Source organism: Rhinolophus sinicus, chromosome 12 (assembly GCF_057876585.1).
Source record: "Rhinolophus sinicus isolate RSI-liver-muscle chromosome 12, RSI-T2T, whole genome shotgun sequence".
NCBI lineage: Eukaryota > Metazoa > Chordata > Mammalia > Chiroptera > Rhinolophidae > Rhinolophus > Rhinolophus sinicus.
This window is the reverse complement of record NC_142512.1, coordinates 5430455-5437500: the sequence shown is the minus strand read 5'-3', so window position 1 is coordinate 5437500 and position 7046 is coordinate 5430455.

The following is a 7046-nucleotide window of genomic DNA, read 5'->3' as shown; positions in this document are numbered from 1 at the left end:
AGCGTCACCGGGCGGGGACACGGACGAGGGACCGTGTCCGCGAGGGGGTCGACCAGCTGTCCCGTCGATGGCGAGGCGCGGGGAGACCAAGTCGTGTGCGGGTCGACCAGATATCTCTCCTTCTTTCCCTCCGCCTCTCCCGCACCGTCCCCCGTCCCCCGTCCCCCGTCCCCCGTCTCCCCGTCCCCCCGTCCCCCGTCTCCCCGTCCCCCCGTCCCCCGTCTCCCCGTCCCCCGTCCCCCCGTCCCCCCGTCCCCCGTCTCCCCGTCTCCCCGTCCCCCGTCTCCCCGTCCCCCCGTCCCCCGTCTCCCCGTCTCCCCGTCCCCCCGTCCCCCGTCCCCCGTCTCCCCGTCTCCCCGTCCCCCCGTCCCCCGTCCCCCGTCTCCCCGTCTCCCCGTCCCCCGTCTCCCCGTCCTCCCGTCTCCCCGTCCCCCGTCTCCCCGTCCCCCCGTCCCCCGTCTCCCCGTCTCCCCGTCCCCCGTCCCCCGTCCCCCGTCTCCCGTCCCCCGTCTCCCCGTCCCCCGTTCCCCGGTCCCCCCGGTCCCCTCGTTCCCTCGGTCCTTCTCCCTCCGACCTCCGCGCGGGTCGACCAGATGTCTTTGTCTATCGCCCTCTCCCTCTGTCCGGCACGGTCCCCCGGGCTCGCCGACGCCCGTGCCCATGCCCTCTCTCCCTCGGTCCCCCTCCCTCCGACCTCCGCGCGGGTCGACCAGATGTCTTTCTCTACCGCCCTCGCCCTCTGTCCGGCCCCGGCCCCCTCGCCCCCTCGCCCCCTCCTCACCCTCTGTCCCTCGCCCTCTGACCTCCGCGCGGGTCGACCAGATATCTCTCTCTCGCCCTCGCCCTGTCCCTGTGTTCCCTTGTCTCTCTCCCCCTTGTGGCCCTCGCGTTCTCCGTCCCTGCAGCCGGCCCGCGTTCCCGACCCCCGCGCCGGTCGACCAGAGCTCTCTTCCGTCCCCGTACCCCTTTCCGTCCACCCGTCGTTCCCTTCGCCTTCGCCCTCGCCCTCGCCCTCGCCCTCGCCCTCGCCCTCGCCCTCGCCCTCGCCCTCGCCCTCGCCCTCGCCCTCGCCCTCTCCACCTCCTCCCGTCCGCATGGACGTGATCTTTCCCTGGGTTTTTTCTTTTCACCCACCCCACGCCCGCGTCACTGCTTTTTTTTAATTTTTTTAATTTTTTTTTTGCTTTTCCATACACAGCCTGGGACACGATAAATATGTACCTGTCTGCCTGTGAAACTTAAACCCCGCCACGCTCACGTTTTTTTCTTTCGTGCTGCTGCTGCTGCTGCTGCTGCTGCTGCTGCTGCTGCTGCTGGTGGTGGTGGTGGTGGTTTTTTTAAACATTTTTCTTTAACATTTTTTTTTAAGACATATTTAAAATTAGCTTCAGGTACACGAATCAATATAATACACATTTACCATCTGTATCCCTCACACAGTGACAACCCCGCTCCTCCCACGCTCACCGTTTTTATGACTCGTCTACATTTGACGGCGGCGGCGTCGACCCCGAAACCGAGCGACCCGAGTGAAATGTCGCCGTCCTCTCGCAAAGGGTGCGCGACGGATGGACTCCCGATGATGATGAGGGCGGAGGGACGTGTTTCCGTCCGTGGAAATGGCTGAATCCGCACCGGAGTCGCTGGGACCGGGCGGGCGCCTCGGGGATGAGACGATCTCCCGGGCCGCCCTGGAGGCCTCAACCGGCGAAGGTGGAGCGCGGGGTAGGCCGTCCGTCGACGCGCGGCAAACGTCCCCGTCTCAGGGGCGTTCGGAGAGAAAAGTTTCCAAGGCCGGGTCGCTTCCGCTACGGGGGCATCCCCCGCCCGCTGCGCCCCGGCCCTGAAACGCGGGTCCCGCGCCGCATCGGGACGAGGCCGAACTCCCCTGTCGGTCGGTCGGTCGGTCGGTCGGTCGGTCGGTCGTCCCGTCCGTCCCGGAGATCACTGATCCGTCGTCCTGCCCTGCGACCGTGGTGCTGGGAGTCGGGCGCCAGCCGACTTGGGGGCCGGGCGATCTTTTTCTGGCCTCCCTCCCGGTGAGGTCGACCGAGAGGAGCGGGGCCGAGGTGGGTGGGTGGGTGTGGGGGCGGGGCCGAGGTGGGTGTGGGGGCGGGGCCGGGGCCGCGCATGGCCGGAAGAAGGGCGTGGGGCGCGGGAGAGGGGTGGCGGGAGGCGGGTGTGCGCAGCCTGCGCGCGTCCGGGAGCGGGGCGCGGTTTACAGGGAGGTGTGGATGGTACTCGGAACAGCGGTGACTGACAATCGTTAGCACGAAATACGCCATCGTTTATGGATCACACCGAGAAGGGCCTACGTGTACCTATGTGATGAACTATCCCCGTGACCGTCGTTCGCCGTTGTCCGCACCACACGGAAAGTCTTCCCTCTGGCCACGAAGGGTGTTTATTTCTCCGGTGGACCGAAGAGAACGACAGAGGGGCTCTCCGCCCGAAAGCCCGAAGCGCGCCCCTGGGACGACCGGCCCCGGAAAGCGAGGGTCTGGACCGAACTGGCAGCCTCGCTCGTTTTTTGTTTGTTTGTTCGATTGTTCTTTTCCTCGTTTTCTTTTTTCCCACCTCCCCGCCTCCCCCCACAACAGACGACGCCCCACCCCGTTGCCGCGCCCTCCCCCCCCCCCCCCCCCCCCCCGACTAGAGTTCCTGAGCGACGGGGGAGTGACAGAAAACATTCCTCTCCCCCCCGCCCCCCATCGAATACGTAGAACGCCCCTCTTCTAGTCAGCCGTCCCTCCTCCAGCTTCCCCGGCCCCCGGCAACTACTTCTATTTTGAACGGAAATCCCCACCCACCCCCAAACCCGCACCCCCACTCTGGGCACCAGAAAGCTTTCTCGTTCCTCCACCACCACCACCACCACCACCACCACCACCACCACCACCACCACCACCACCACCACCACCGCCACCACACACTTCGATTTGAGTCTGTCCTATGCGGGGGGGCGGGGCGGGGCGGGGCGGGGGGGGGGGGAGATGTGTCCTACACGACTAGGTTGAGAAACAACGGCTTGAATCCGAGTGAGTGAGTGTGTGTGTGTGTGTGTGTGTGTGTGTGTGTGTGTGCCGAAGAAGGCGGTGGGGAAAGACAAAAACAAATAACTTTTCAGAACAATACCCATGGCCAGTGTCATTAACTGACTAGCTCCTCCTTAGCCGTCTCTGCTCTCTCCTCCCTCCCTCCCTCCCTCCCTCCCTCCCTCCCTCCCTCCCTCCCTCCCTCCCTCCCTCCCTCCCGTCCCCGAACCCCACCACCGAAGAAGTGAGTGAATGGAGAAGTAAGGCGACTCAAAAGTCACACCTGATTCAAAGTGTCGATGCTGTGAAGGGCTTTTAGATGCTAGAGCTCGCCCCGCCTGCCTCGCCTTTGGAACGGCAGCGCCTACGCCTACTGTCACGGAGGAATGACCTTCATTCGCCCCGACGGGAAGAAAATATTCCCTTTGGCCGAACCCTGGCTTTTCACACTGCAGATGACCCCCTGTGACAGGCGCAGGGAGCAGCTCCCTGACTCCGATTCGGGGAGACGGTGCTTTGGTGTGTGTGCGCGCGTGCGTGCGCGCGCGCGGCGGCCCAAGGGTGGTAAAACCAGACACCGCCTATCATTCATTGATCGTTTTAACCGTTTCTGAGTGTACGGTTCGCTGGCATGGGGTCCCTTCACGTCCTTGTGGAGGACACACGAAGGGGCCGCAGACTAAACCTGAAAAGCCCGGGGCGGGGGTGGGGGAGGGGACGGCGGCCTGTCAGCCTCTACGGAATCGGAGGGCCGAGATGAACCGCACGGGACGGTCCGAACGTGAAACCTCCTGACTGAAAGAGGGTGGGTCGTGGCTGGCCGGCCGTCAAACCTTTGGCCTGTGGCTTCCTTGACAGAGGTCGATCTGTACCCGAAGGGAGCCTGCCCGTCTATTGTCTTTTGGAGACGACGTACATACACACGCCCTTGGAATGTCAGAGTCATCCTTTTTCCGGATGCCCTCGGGGCGCGACCCGACGCACCCGGACCCGGGAGGCCTGGGAACCTCTCCTTGCGATCTCGTTTCCCCGAACACCATCTCCGTGCCCGGTGGTACGCGTTCGGGATTCCCTGTCGCGTGTTCGCGCGTCTAAAAGAAGTACGTGTCTCTCTGTTTTGCTTTTTATCATCCGTTCCCCGAGATCTCCCCGCGGGTGGACCTCACGTGACCCTCCTTCCGTTCCCCCGCCCCGCCCCCGTTGATCGCGATGGAGAAAAGGAAGCCGAGGAGGGAAGGGACTGCCGTTCCCCGGAGCGCTTTCCGAATCCGTTGAGGTTTTCCTTCCCGGCCTTCACGGTCACTTTGGCTCAAAGAATCACCGTGGCTCACGGAAACTCGTGAACGTTCGGAAGTCCGGTCTCCTGAACTCTGTTAGTTAGCTTTTGATGATTGATTGATTCATTCATTCATTCATTCATTCATTCATTCATTCATTCTTTTTTTTTTTTTTTTTTTTTTTTTTTTCATTTCGGTGTTATAGTTTATTTAGCCCAGTGTAACCAAATTATTATCATGTGGACATAAAATCATATTTGAAGTTATTCGCGAGGTTATCTTGCACTCTTCTCTTAACGCTAAACCTTCAGAACGCAGTCTGTCCGTTACCACTACAGCCCATCTCCTTTCGGTCTAGGCACACTTCAAGGGCTCCACAACCTCGTGTGGCCGGTAGCTGCTGTGCTGGACAGAGCTGATCTAACCAACCGCGTCACGGCTCTAAGAATCTTGGAAAGGTACTTTCCTTTGGCTGCTCTTTTCACGTGTTCTTCCTTGAAGGCGGACCGCTGGCTTTTACATCTCTCGGGATACCCTACCTGACCGGCACTGGATACCGTGAATGCGTGACTATCTAATTTACTTCCGTGCCCCTTAAATCCCCCCACCCAAACGCGTATTTAAGCCTGAACGCCCAAGACTCCAATGCGATCTCTTTGATATCTTAAAGTGAGCTGCTGAAACCATTCGGGAAGCTATACAGCTTTAGTTGGCCGGTCGTTTCCACATCACCTCGGTGCTGCTGCAGGAGTTCACTGAAAGCCAAGACCGCAAACTTTGTCATCCTTTGACTTCAAAAAGTCAATGTGTCGCTGAGCGCCTGCGGCCGGCCCGAGCCGAGTTGCTCGGTAACGTTTGGGACAGACGCCCAGACGCCACCGTGCAGTAAACCGGGCCCTTTTCCCTCGAGCAGGAGGAAGTGGGGACCCGTGGCGGAGCGGGAAGGGAGGGGTTCCTTCCCAGCCCCGGTCCTGCTGTCATGCACACCCACGAGTCAAGGGGGCTTGGTCTCCTTTATGGCACCCGCCTGCGGTAAGCACGGTGGGCCTCTGCCCCAGCACCTCCACCCATGTCACCTTCAGCCCGGGCTTCCCTTCGTACCTCAAGGAACCTCCCGGGGTACAAGTCTGAGCGCTGTTCTTTGAGGAGCTCGAGAGGTCCCCGAAGATGAACTGGCCTCCTCCCCTTCCAACTTAACCTCAGCTCTCAGCTCCCAGCTCCCAACCTCCAGGACTCTTCTGTCAGCACGAGGGCCTCGCTATCAAAATCATCAACTCTCGGCCTCACCTCTTCTTTCTCTGGGCAGGGCTGTGCTTGTGAGGCCTTCCAGGATCTCCTTCCTTCCTTCCTTCCTTCCTTCCTTCCTTCCTTCCTTCCTTCCTTCCTTCCTGTCCTCCCTCCCTGTCCTCCCTCCCTGTCCTCCCTCCCTGTCCTCCCTCCCTCCTTGTCGGAGCCTGCCGACGAGACGAACGGTTCCTGAAGTGGGGAGTGAGGATTGAGAAAAAATTGGACAAGAGACAAAGATGGGATCGGGAGGGCGAGCAGTTCTGACTAGACTGCTGCCCCTACTTTATTTTTCAGCTTTCTTTTATACACACAGAAACAAGAAGGTTACATAAAGCGGCTGAGGCAGCAAGTACAGATTAGTTATGTTTTCTCAAAGTTTGGCCCTGACTGTTCTTAGACCTTTAGATATTTTCCCATTCCCAGGGTAGCAGGTGTCTGTTTGTTCTTTATGCTTATCGGAGTTCCCCTTAGCGATCCTCCCAAATTCTGCTTGAAGTTACATTTTCTTAACCCTTAATGCTCCGGCTCCCTACATATCCCCCTTTTTTATTTTTATTTTTTGAGATCGTGTCTGGCTTAGGTAGTCAGTACAGACATTCTCACTTACCCGTCATTGGATATCGATCATCAAAGCGATCGACTCCTGTCTTAGGTTGTAAAAACGCTTACTGATCATTACCCGTCATTGGCTACCGATCTCCTTTGGGGTTAGACAGGGGCAGTGGCTTTTGGTTTATTAGCCATGTGGAGCCTTATTTTGTGAATTTCTCCATAAATATCTGTGACTGTCCCCATCACAGCTTTTGCGATGCAGGGGAGGAAACACAGTATCAGGAGGATCACAACAAGTGGAATTACAAGGGGGGGCCATAATTTGAAGCATTGAAGAGTATGATGGAAATACATTGTGAAAACTAGAGACAAGTTTGTTGAGAGTATCAGCTATACCTGTATTTAAAGGAGAGGCCTCTTGCAGTGTCAAGACCTCTTTATGAAACTGGATAAGATCAAGAGTAACATTTTTTCTTACACGGTCTGTGAGACTCATACCTCATAGCAGAAAAATGTTTATTCCACTCACCCTTTGTCTGTTAACAGCCGAAGCATAAAGTCCCATGATGTCTTACCTTCTCAGGGTCAAGTCACTCATATTGTAACAGCTCTGTTGAGATAAGTGGAGAGAACTGATCTTCATTGCCCTCATGACTTCTCTCACAATCAGGTGAGAGAGGAAAGCCAGAGACAGCAGTGGCTTTTGCCAGGCAGGGGGAAGGGGAGGAAAGGCTCCTTTTTGGGTCTTCTAAGGCAGCTCATTGGGGGTCCCCACTCGGTTCCGCCTGGCTTAGGTTGTATCTCCCGTGAGATATCTTACCCGTCTTTGGCTGCGAACCATCTTTTGGGGACCAGACAGAGAGACATGAGGTGTAAACACAAGGATGGAACAGAG